This window comes from Paramormyrops kingsleyae, chromosome 19 (assembly GCF_048594095.1).
Source record: "Paramormyrops kingsleyae isolate MSU_618 chromosome 19, PKINGS_0.4, whole genome shotgun sequence".
Lineage (NCBI taxonomy): Eukaryota > Metazoa > Chordata > Actinopteri > Osteoglossiformes > Mormyridae > Paramormyrops > Paramormyrops kingsleyae.
Window position 1 is genome coordinate 13,409,357 of NC_132815.1, and position 12,798 is coordinate 13,422,154.

Genomic DNA, 12,798 nt, shown 5'->3' on the forward strand with positions numbered 1-12,798 from the left:
GACATAACTTTCAGTGAAAATATTAATCTGTGGTAAAGCATCAGCAAGTTGCAAGTTAAGCCAATGAATTTCCCAGAACAAATAATTTCTCTAGAGAATATTGCATGTGATGTTAGGGTGTTACGTTTATCATTTTACTAACATCATGTTTAATTACATGAAGTGGTGAAGATCTGCTTTATATCTGTTTAGACAATCTATATGCACTGCATTAACCAGGGAAAGGACAAGGGTCAGGGTTCAAAGTTCAAGTTTATTGTCATGTGTACTTTATAAGGAATGATCACTCGCATGCCTGCAGCAGACTGAGGCAATACAATACAACCAGTGTTTTATATGCCACAAATAGTGCAAATATGAATCATTAATAAAGGCATAATTTCTCCCCTGACATAATTTCTTGTACTTCAATGCTAGATTACTTGCCGCTTTGATATACTGGGCTCCTGTTTGTCGCTAATCTTGTCACCTGCCAAAGCAACCACTCTCGCTGCCTCTGTCACTCATAACTGCACAATCAGTGATAAACACATTTTTTTTTGTGTTTTGTGGCTAAAAAGATAATTTTATCTGAATTAAAATAACAAACAGACACACTTGGCCCAGTCAATAACCGTCCTTAGGATAAGGATGAATGACCACAGTAACAAAAGAGCCCCCCCTTTCCCTTCGCAGTGACAGGTCTGCCCCGCAGGTCAGGGCTGGAGCGGGCTGGCCCAGACGAACGGCCCGGCCTGGCTGCCTGCCCTCCGCCGTCAGGCCTGATGCAGCCCTCTGGGCTACTGGATAAATAGACGTCTGCAAACGGTCGGCACTGAACTGAAACAATTTCCCGGCACCCATCCCTATCAGACGGCGGCCCAACTTTTCCACAGAGCTCAGACTCCCGCCGTGTGGTTATCGCCGTGCCTCACACAGTGAAAAACAAAACGAAAAAAAAAAACAAACATACAAGGAAGATATAGGAAAAACACGACACCCCCCCCACCCCCGCCATCCTGCAGATGTCTTCACAGAATGTCCTACATGGTGCCCTCAGCTCTAGCTTGGAGAGCATCAGAGTGTCAGCCTGTTATTGTCGAATATTCAGAGAGTAGGGGTTGAACACGGCCATTTGTCTGCTGCTGCTATTCATCGTTAACCCTTTGTCTATGAAGTACCGAGTGCCTACCCAGTACCAGTACTATCAAGTACCGAGTGCCTAAGAAGTGCCAGTACTATCAAGTACCGAGTGCCTATCAAGTGCCAGTACTATCAAGTACCGAGTGCCTATCAAGTACCAGTACTTTCAAATACAGAGTGCCTACATAGTACCAATACTATCAAGTAGCTAGTGCCTATCAAGTACCAGTACCATCAAATACCAAGTGCCTATCAAGTACCGCGTGGGAAAGGGTGCCATCGAAATGTTCATTCTGCTTTCCATGTCCATCCTGACGTTGCCACCTTCCTCTTCCTCAAGCGGCACACTGGTACAACTCTGACATTACTTGACGATATATTAAATCACATAATCATAAAAAAAAACCCACAATGTTACCAGTCAGCCATCATCGATCCATAATTATCATGTCATCATGCGTTTTTTTCTGCCATCATATTTATCATACTAATGTGATTTCACCATTTTTTCCCCTGCTATATTTTAGAGAGAAGTGGGAAACTCCTGTCAGTCAGTGACGTGATGACTGTCGTCATTATGACCCCTCTACGTAAATCTTTGTTCAATTTAAGCTCAAAGCACAACATAAACAAAAACGAACCAATATGATGTTCTTATTCATAGCTTTCGGAATTATAAATGTGCAGTAATTTACCTGATATGCAATTTTAAGTTCCCGTTTCAGCTTTTAAACTTTACTTCCCACCAAAGATATACAGGACATCATTCCTTTATAACAAGTTAGCATTAGAACCTTTAGGGCGATATTTGCTCCTGCAGGTCAGGATATTGCACCTGTGACTGGGAAGTAGCTAGTTCTAATCTCATTGTCTGTAGAATGATTTCAGTACTGGGCCCGAAAACAAGGCCATCAAACCCCAGTTACACCAAGGACTGTCTCACCTTGCCTTCTCAGTTGTACATCTGCCAAATAAACTAAATCTTTGGCAGTTATCTTTAAACATATCTGCTGGGACAGTGACCCTTTGGTCCTAAAAGTTGGTACTAATCTCTGTCTTTAATGAAATCAGCACAATCTTACATTCTTGTTTTTCCCCCCAGATGTATCACTTAGTGTGTAAGCTCTGACGTGCATTCGACACATATATTATATGACGTGCACCATATGCACAAAGCCACCCAAAGGCCATTGGGTGACCTTGCTGGCTCGCCGAGTGCCAGAGTGTGGATTGGCAAGGGGCTGACCTCATCGTACACAAACATTCAAAGAGGCAAGCGAGCAAGGCCCAGAAATGATTTGTTACACAAACAAAACCAACACGGACAAGGTCTGCGCGAGTATTAAAAGCCAGCTTCAATCGAAGAGGAGAGCCAATCAACTGAGCTAACAGGCTAGGTGATGCAACAAACAAACAAGTAAAAAAAGCCTCATTATGCCCATCCTGGCCAATCACACACTTGTCATACTGTGGCCTTCTACAAGGGCATCTTACATCACTACTGCTCTGCTGCCAATCTTTAACAAAATTAGGAATCATGAATTTTTAATTTGGGTGGAAAATCACATTTACAACGAAACAAGTTTTCCATTAAAAATGAAAATAGCAAAAATTAGAACATTATACCATTATACTGCATAACCTAGTGTGTGTGTATGTGTGTGTGTGTGTATATATATATATATATATAGTTGTCAGTTTTATTTGAAAAATAATAATAATATATACCAGGATTGCCTGTATTTTGTTCCATATCAACTCCAGGTAACATTCGTTGTACTTCTTTGGCGGATTTTTTTTTAAATATAATTTATTATGCATTAGATTCTTTTCCTCAAATTTAGTGGGACATGTGGAAACACTGGTGGGGCGGTGGGGGTGGGGGTTACTTTCTGTTACATTTTCATTATCACCATTTTAGGCCTGAGCACTTACCTCAAGATCATTCACTAATAAAATTAAGCATTTGATGTCCTGCGGATTAATATGAATTAATATGAATTAACATGAGCAGAGTAAATACAAATGGCAGGCTGTGCGTAAGTGTCGGTTAATGTCCTTGCTGTATAAACACTGTGAGGTCCTTGAAAGGGCTGCAGTCTAGACCACAGAGGCCCGGAATTACATGCAAGCCTGCGTTCTCAGAACAACGCTAGAGAGAGCCCAGGCCAGGCCCCCGCAGGTCCCTCACCGCGCACTGCTCACCAGGGCAGCCATACTGTGACCTAAAGGTCACCAGCCTGCCTCGCTGGACGTGACCTGGGAGGACGGTGCCTGCAGGTCAGGGTGGTAACGGGTGCTATTTAAGTATTATTAGTGACCCAGACCTATCTTTGAGGTCCTCTGGGTTAAAAAGGTGCCCTCGAAGCGAGGTCCGAGCTCGTAAACACTCAGGGGCCAAAGTTCCCGTCATGACGGGTGGAGTTGGAGGAGTGTGTCCGGCCTGCTTGTGCCCGGCCACGCTGTAAATCAGTCTTTAGGCACTTAACGGGGCACGCGGCCGCGGCCCCCCAGTGGGGCGGCTGGGCACATCGGGCTGTCGCCCTTTCGAGCCGATGACGCGCGGCTAGCGGCAGGGGTCTGCCTCATGGACCCCCCTTTTCCACCCCCACCCAGCTGCACACTGCGGGGGCAGCTATATTTAGAGGTTTTTCCCTCCGTTCACATTAAACGTGCGTCGACCCATCAGATGCAGCTGAAGAGAGAGAGAGAGAAAGAGAGAGAGAGAGAAGTGAAACAATAGAGATAAGGTCTAATTTGTTTTCCTTCTTGTGAACGCTGGCGGTTGTGTTTCTTTGAGAGGGAAACCCCCCACCCAAAGGGGCTGCGATCTGTTCGCTTAATGCACGGCAATAAAAATCACAAGGAGCGGTCAAGATACCTTAGGAAAATAAACCGCGGACTGTGAAATGCTGGCGTGGTCCGTTGTGATTTAAATTTCCTTATGGAAAACGCATCATAATCAAAACTTTTACAACCTGCCTGAAACGGGAGGAAAGGACGTCTAAATTACTAAATGTGTTAATGCCTGCATCAACAAAGAGCCTCTCTGGGTACCTCATATTTCCAAATACGGTAACTTTTCACTTCTGCTAAGCACACTTACTTCACTTTCCCATTTTCCTGTGTACCTGGTTCTTTTGATGCAGGGTGACTTACAGTTTGGATACATTTATATACAATAGTGTAGGAGAGTGTTTGATATTGGGGGTGAGACAGCTTAATAATTTAAATGCAAATGTTTTTTGAGGGGGGACGAATAAGCCTAAAATATATATATTGGGGGTACACATCCCCCTCCCCTTAGGCTCCTACGCTCCTATTTATAGAGCTGCATAATTTCTCATGGGGTTTCGAGTAAGATGCCATGCTTAAGGTAACTACAGCAGGCCCATCTAGGTCATGAACCAGCAACCTTCTGGGTATCACTCTGTGTACTTAGACCATTACTGTGCTGTATAAAAACCTGGACATAACTTGTACATGAGACCTTTAGCTTGGGGTCAGTCCAGGTTTCTGCCCTTGAATTCCACTGCATCAAACATTTTCTCTGAAGCTCAGAGGTCTGCAATACCCACAACAGAACTCACCAGTCACTCTGCAACTCATGCTCACCCCCAACGGTTTGGCCCTGGCAGCTACACCTGTTGGAATAAAATCACATATAATTATATCTACACCTGTTGGAATAAAATCACATATAATTACATTACTCATCTGAGGCCCTGTTTGAAAACATCATCCGCAACTTCTGACAATAAGCCCGCAGTACTTATATGATCAGCATTCTGGCTGCACTAAATTCTCCATCTGCACATAAACAATTAAGATACCTTAGCGGTACCGTAGTGTCAGGCCATTATAAATGCCAAACTGATTCTGAATTTTTCAAACATGTAGCGGCTAATTTAAATCCTCTTCACTAGATGGTGAAAAACACATGCTGAAATCTGCAGAAACAATAAAACATAATTTTGCAAAAACAAATATACCATTAATTCCCACAGGTTTATCTAAAGATACTTGCAGATTCTCTACACATTTTGAAGTGGGAGTAAAAGATTAAAAAATATCTTTTTGTGTTTCTTGCTGGTGGTGGTGGAAATGAATGGTAATTTGTTAATGTGATGTTTTTTTCCACTCTGAATGGTGATTAATTTTGGGATAACGTGACATTTTTCCTGCCATTTGCCAGCACTGCCAGGCAGGTCCTTGGGCCTACACGTCACTGTCCTTTGTCTCTCCGCTCGACAATGCCTGGCACGCGTGAACTTTTCCCGGAGACTTTTTTAAAAAAAACGGGGCCGAGAGACTGCGAAGCTGCTTCCTCCATAAAGGGCTTTCAAAGACTTCCCTGAGGAAAAAAGAGTCTGGCGTTCGAGCCATAAATTAAGGCGAGCCTGCAACGGAGGGCACCATCCACCTTGTCCTCACGCCCACATTAAATGTAAAATAAACCATAACATCCCGTTCATCGTGTGGCCTAGGGGCCTTTCTGAGGCTCTGGCGGCCGGTTCCTGCCTCACTGATCGTGGGAGTGCGCCCGAAGAGGCCCAGGACGCGCCCAGACACCCAGACAGCACAGGCCTTTAAGGAAGGCCCTTTTTCCATTCCAATGACTTCCTGCCGAACCGCGTGACCTGGAGGGAAGCGAGCGACTAGCAGAATGATGCCAACACCCTTTTCCAGTCGTGTGCCTGGTTTGTCAGGTGCATTATGGCTACCTGGAGGCTTGTTTGGACGGCGCTGCGTCCCCAAGGGGCGAGCAACACGGAGCAAAATAATATTCCCTAATTATCACGTGACCTCCCCCCACCCATGTGCAGACGAGCACTGCTGAGTTTAAACAAAGGCATTTTACTTCGGTCACTTTATGGAATATGAACCATTTTTCCTGCCTCTTCTAAATTGCACACCAGAACTCTCCTGTTCTGATAACTGTTCCTAAAAACACTGAAGTCAGTAACATCACTGACATGAGACGGACAATTTATTAATAAATATAGTCATGAACAAATAAAACACTTAAGCAGGAATGGTCTGCATGAAACGCTGAGAGAAGAGAAACTTTATGTTATGTTTTCATACATAATTTTAACTCATGTTGTAATAGCAACCATCTTCTACCACCCAAACAATTTACAGTATATTAACATACCTTTTTAAACAATGTTTCGATCAGGCTATACACGCAATTTACAGTGACACTGACTGGGATCTGCATTGCCAGTCACACCCTTCAAGTTCATGTGACAGAAGTAACGCTAGTGAGAGGGGGAAAAAATCCCACACAATATGCTGCATTGTGAATATTGTTTAAAGTTTGGGAGCGCATAGACAGGACTGGGGAAGTGACGTAATTTCCCGAGGCACTGCATTGTGCACTTTGTGTCCTGACTCAGGTTTTCATTGCTGAGCTCTTTCCAGAGCCGCGTTGGAGCACCGAGACGGCCAATACAGGCGGACATGTAACGGGAAGGCATTGCATTTGCGATTAAACAACACATAGACTACTGTACAATCGGCTGCTCTCAGTGAAAACCCCAGTATGTTTCTTCTGTTAAGGTTTGTTTTGTATATAAATAAAATCAATTACAGCATGCCTGAAATGGGTCGATAGTAGGCCTATCATGTTTGCTGTGTCTTCATCTGGAACACTGAAAAAGTACAGCTTACATTAGCCGCCTTGGTTCATATCCAACTTTACGACGAGTTCGGCATTACATGTAGTAAAACATAATTACGAATAATATAGGAAAAATAATTAAGTTTTTCATTACATTAGCATCAAAATGACACTAAACCAAAGCGGGTACAGTTTATCCAAATCACCTCAACCCCCTCGTAATAAAAACATCAGCGGATCGCCGCTGGCGTTCTAAGCTCACGACGTCGATTATTCAATCACAAGAGAAAAGAACTTCGTTTATAAAGATGATAGTATTTAGGTCAATATTTGGCACTGTGCTGAAAACAACGGCGATCTGGCGTGGCCCTGGAAGAACCATCGCGCTTGAAGTGTCGCAAATTATGAACGGCAGAGAAACGCAGCGGCAGCGCGGCCGCGCCGGTCTCCGGAGCCGCTGGTCCGACACGTTTTAGCAAAACCGGGCGCCGCATCGGGCAACTTCGCCCGGATCGCCTGCTTCCCAGGGTTTTATGTGCATTAACTGCCCTTGCCAGTGCACCATTTTCTTTTCAAGAATTTCTGTTCCCCCGTGTGTTGGATGCTTTCCCTTTATTTTGGAGGTTGAAGAGCTCACTTGTGAAGCTGTGATCAAGCCCCAATCCCCTTGTGAAAATATCTCATAAAAAGGAAGGGAGGGAAAAAAAGGTTGTGCAGCATTAGCCCATCTGCTACAATTATCCCACTCCAAAAGACTTGGCATGAACCTTCCCTTTATGATACAATGGCAACAGCAGTGCCCGCTATCTTGACCCAGTTCAGCGGCTCGGTGCGTATGTAATCTTGCTGAATGCCTCTGCTTTAGATGACACATAAACTCGCAGAACTGCTACCGGCTGTCTAGAATATTATCCTTTAAAACCGGCAATGGGTGAATAAAATACTCCGACTCTAAAGGCAGGCAGGAGTAAAGCGGGCAGAGAGCACATAAGAAGTTAGAAAGGAGATTATGAGTAAATGGAGTGAATGAGTGACGGATAGCAAAACATCACCCGGCACTTCAGCTTCAACGAATCATAAATAATGGGGATGACACGTCGTTTATTCAGGATAATGAGCTGATCCAAAGTAGGGGTCTTGAACAGGAGATTAAAGATAAAAAAAAAAAGAAAGGATCATCTCAGGATGAATATCAATCACGAGTGTTAACCTTTTCATTCCACGTAACTTCACTTCTTACGGATCGCTGTGTAAGTACAGGGAGTCCGGAAGCTCAGCCGGCTTCACGTCGTGCATGAAACTTAACGCTGGCAAAAAGGCGCACTTACAGGGTTACGTCTTACATCGGGTTATGCTGCTGGCTGCTACTGCTTCTAATCACTGCGATGCAATAGCGTGCGAGTGCATTTCCGTGCATGTAAAGAGACTGAGGTACAGGATCACACACAGGGGTGTTTAACACAAGCACACTCCTGGGGGTTTGATTACAGATTTTATTTGCTCTAAAAACTATGGATCGACTCTCTCTTACCCAGGCTCACTTATATTTAGAGATATTTTGGCGTAGGATAGAGTTTTATACTGTGGGGAGAAAAGACTTATTAATTAAAATACAGAGATCTATTTGTGTGTCTGTTTGGGGGGCGTGAATGAATCCAAATTAAATATTGGGGGGGAGGAGGGGGTACACGTACCCCCGGTTCCTACGCCCCTGTGTGTTTATCAATGCATGTCTGACACGTTGACCAAGGGACATGAAGCTTTATAACAAGAAACTTTAGAAGATTATAGGTTAGATATAACGTCGTTACCTTAACACTTGGTGCACTTTTGAAAACGGGAACTCATTAATCAAATTTAAAGATAAAGCGAAAATGCTTTATTATTAATATAAAAATACATTTACCTTTGAAAGACAGGGAAATATGCCACATTGAAATGAACCTTTAACATAAATATAAATTAGACTAAAATTAATCTACTAAACATTTATTTTAAAATATCAAAAAGCGCACAAAATATGGTCTTGGTCCTTAGTGTAACGGTGCTAATTAATAGTGCAAAGAAAAACAACAGCTTTTTGCAAATAATGAAAAGATATGCTTAGAGTAATGTCGAAAATAATAAACGGAATGGCTCTGCTAATTTGTCAGTAATTCGGAGCGTCCATAGAATGTCTGACACCTCTTTATGTCTAGGCTAGAATAAAGAATGGCATCCACACGGTAAATTTGTTAATGAAACCTGCTGGGCAAAGGGATGGAACAGCAAAAACCGAGAAGGCAAGTCCGTTTTTATTAACCGTGCAACTTCCTTTCACACGGCATCGTTGCGGACAGGGTAGGAAATTGCTGTCGGCAGCCGCAGGGCAGCGATCGGGCGGCAAACCGCTGCTGACAACAGAGGGGCTGCAGAGGGAATGCAGTGCCCTCACTAAAACCCTTTCCCCCTGTCATCACCTCGCTTTCCACCGCCAGGTAGAGCCGGGGTGCGAGAGGTCGCCGCCTTTCGGTGGGGGGCTCAGTGCTCTGTCGCCCATCACGTCCGGCTCGCTGAACCAGCTGGCCGCAAATTGACGGGATGCGGCGGACAATTGGCACACGGGTCCTGTCCGTGTTCCCGGGGTGTCCTAATGGGATGTCACACTGTCACACCCGTACCGATCTACCCCGAGAGTTACGGCGATTCGCAGCTGTCTCTGCTCCGTGTCACGCACTCCGATACCCAAACGATTACACATCATCGCCCATGTCTCACTAAAAGTAGGATGAGAAACATGCGGACAGGTTATAGAATAATTACTGTCAAATAAAATATATGAAGCGGGGAATCAGTGATTTAGGATCTGGAAATGCTGCCAAAAACACTTAAATATATTAACTACATTTCTCAATAAATATTCACAGGCATAAATGAGTTTTAAGTAGTTTGAAATATTAGGAAAATCCCATTGCAAAGGAGCGAAACGCGAACTATAATAACGATGATTTAATGCATTTGAGCAGTTGCTTGTCGTAGTTTACCGGGATTTTGGAAATTACGAATATTTCTGTTTAAAAAGTATAATGGGTCAAGAGAGCATGATATCCGGTTTTAGTCGTATTGCGGTACTATCACCGATAGGGCGATTTATCTGGTTAAACATACTTCTTATTGTTATTATCGGGTATATTTGGCAGCATTATTCGTATTTTTGTAAAATGTAGGCTATATGTTCATGTGATCCACATATGCTCCTGATTTTATCTTGTGTGTTTCGTTTTAATTTGATGTAGTTTAAAGGTTAGTTAAGGCCCATAATTAGTTAAACGTCTAATCGTATAGGCTAGGCACCAAATCACTAAAAAACATAAGAGCAGGATAGATTTGCCGTTGCAAAAATCTCACTTATGACTTTTGTCTGGATGGACTGGGAAGGTCAGTGTGGCAAGGAGCATGGAAGCTGGCTCTGCACGAGGGACCTTCACGGTCAGTGGCTGGCAGCCCCAGTGCCCCCTTTGCATGGCAGGGTTACTACCCCCATCCTTCGCTCCCCCCCCCCCCAAATCCCTTAACGGTTCTGCAGATGAAAACATGGTTAAGTAATCAACATTGTGACCACTGACCCGGCAGGCTAGGGCTCCTGGATAGAAATGCATTTTTATACTTTAAGTGGGATACTTAACCTGAACTGGTTATGTAAATATTCATCTTATCAACGACTAAAGTGTCTAACCAATATGGCAGTTTTATAACTTTCGACAAAATAAATATATAATAACGAAGGTCCCATTCTTTATTTTTAGCTGTCAGCCATGACGGCGATGGGGTTTTGCGAGTTTGCAGTCCTTTCTTAATAATTTGGCTGCTCCTCTTACTCCTCAGCTGAGGAGGACCCTGTTGTAAAAGCCATTTCAGCATGATCGCCCAGGCTGAAGTGGTCTTACCGTGGTGTTGATGCACTAAAGCCCAGCGACGCTTAGCGTCCTGCTCCCGACACCGGCCTCGCTCGCCAACCTCGCTGACCTCTGACCTCTGACCGCCCGCCAATGGAGTGTCTGCCTACTGCGACGTCCCTTCGCTTCCCCAAGGCCAAAGCGTTACTTTTTACACAAAAGCAAATGGATTCTGCCCATAAGTGTCAATTAACTAAAATGCCTTTAAAGCTCTCTTTGGTCCTAGTAATGTATTTGAACTACTTATACCAGATGTCGCCTTTGTTTAAAACAGTTACTTTGTTTAGTGTGAGATTACATTATTGGAGTGGTTTAAAGTATCTTCTCCAGCCATTAGTCATGCCTAACTTATTAAAACAACACTTAATTGCTTGCTGTGTCCTTCTCATTTTTTTTTTTAAATTTTTCTGGTGGCAAATTTGTACATTTAATTTGTAGAGGTTTCTGAAGTCCTGAATTGGGCTGAATCGTTCAGGCCGTAATGGACTCTAGGGAAGGGGGGGGAGGGTGTTGCTGTATCTAAAGGCACTTGTCCAAAAAACTCTGCCAGAAATTAAACCTATTATGGTTGTCTATTTATTTACTTGAATAGTTTATTATTATAACCGCTGCAAATGATGCATGTGCAGAGCACTGAAATCGTGTTAGCAGAGCACAGACGTCTGAAGGTTATTACAGTGTACAAAGAATGTCGCACTTGGATTAATGCTCTAGGGCCCTGTATGAAAATGAAGGAACAATAATCTTTTCAGGGGAACAAAATGAAAGCAAAATGATAAATATTATTCTTTTTATTCTTAGTACAATTAGCAGTAGTAAAAGCCTCAAGAAATTACAAGTTGAATTTGATGAGATTTAAACTGCTTAAGTCTATCTTAAAAGCAGCATGAATTAATCCACTGTCTCGAGGGTGTGAGTTGCAAGATGGTGCTTGAGCATAACACTAAACATCACCTTAGGAGTCTGAAGTCAAACCTGCACCTTCCTAGAGTAACAGTGCGACACTTGCCACTCTCTGCCACATTCATGTGACGTCGCTGCTCCGTGCTGTAAAATGGGCTTGATTCGAGTGCAAGAAGTGTGTGAATTTGAGGCTGTTATACATTTAATTTCTTTATAGAAGCCTTTGGCTCTCAGGTCATTGAAATAAGTGTAAACTACAAATTATCCTGGAAGATAAGAAGGTCCTTGTCAGATAAATGCAATGCTTTCAAAGGATAATGTCAGGCTACAGGCTCCCTTCACAATGCTGCGCTGGATTAGTGGTTGGAAGAACCTGGGATGGATGCCCAACATTATCTGCTGTTTTTATACATATATGACTATCAATGTTACCTGTTGTTTTATGCATCTAGGACCCCCAACATTATTTAAGGCTACTTTTTTTTATACATATATGACAACCAGCAGTACCTGCTGTGCAGGACCACACAGCTTTGGCGTCATGAGTTTGACACACGTGGTTCCGTCTCTTTGCGACATAATGCCCGGAACATCGCGGCACGCATCAAGCGACGGCACATAAATAAGGCAAGTGTGCCGCTATAGCTGTCCTGCCGGGTCTGACGTCAGCCGAGCCATTAGCGCTTGGGTGGTGGGTACACCGGGAATTGTTTCCGGTGGCTACACGTATTATGCCGTTAGAGGCATCTTTACCGTACGGCTCATAGCGGCGTGAGCCGACAAGCAGCGAGAAAGGGGCGGCTCGCTCCCTCCTATCTTCCGGTGTTTGCATCTGGCTCAGAGTGCTGCTTTCCCGCCAAACTTATTAGGTGTTATGTTACGCTGCGGTGCCGATCGATCTCCGCTGAGCCCCTCTACACTTGTAATCTTTTGCTTATTTATACATCTGTGTATCGATTCATTTAACACATAAACTGTATATTTGTTACTTTAATCATAGTGTATGGTTTTTCAGAAAATAATCTGTATACAATCCCTGGGCTCAAGCTGACAGTTTAAATAAAACCACTCAAATCCACAGGACACGAGAAATTAATATAACTCAGATTAAGACTGCGAAAAGCCTTCTCTCTTTTTTTAAATAATTGTGCCAGCCTTCCAGTTGGACTATGACCCCCCTTCCCCCTGCCCCCGGAAAGGGAGACTTAAGAC

General features: G+C 43.6%; 1 protein-coding gene across 1 annotated transcript in view; it reads right to left on the reverse strand.

Annotated features, from left to right (window-relative positions):
• The window catches only part of LOC111841251 (prospero homeobox protein 1-like), a 50,925-nt gene extending 40,220 nt beyond the window's left edge, over nucleotides 1-10,705 (reverse strand). Inside the window, exons 1-2 of the mRNA XM_072702915.1 lie at nucleotides 10,675-10,705; nucleotides 4,713-4,766 (exon numbers count right to left, since the gene is read on the reverse strand). The gene's annotated coding sequence lies outside the window, so the exon portion shown is untranslated. The remainder of the gene's footprint in view (nucleotides 1-4,712; nucleotides 4,767-10,674) is intronic.
• Nucleotides 10,706-12,798: the final 2,093 nt, after the last annotated feature.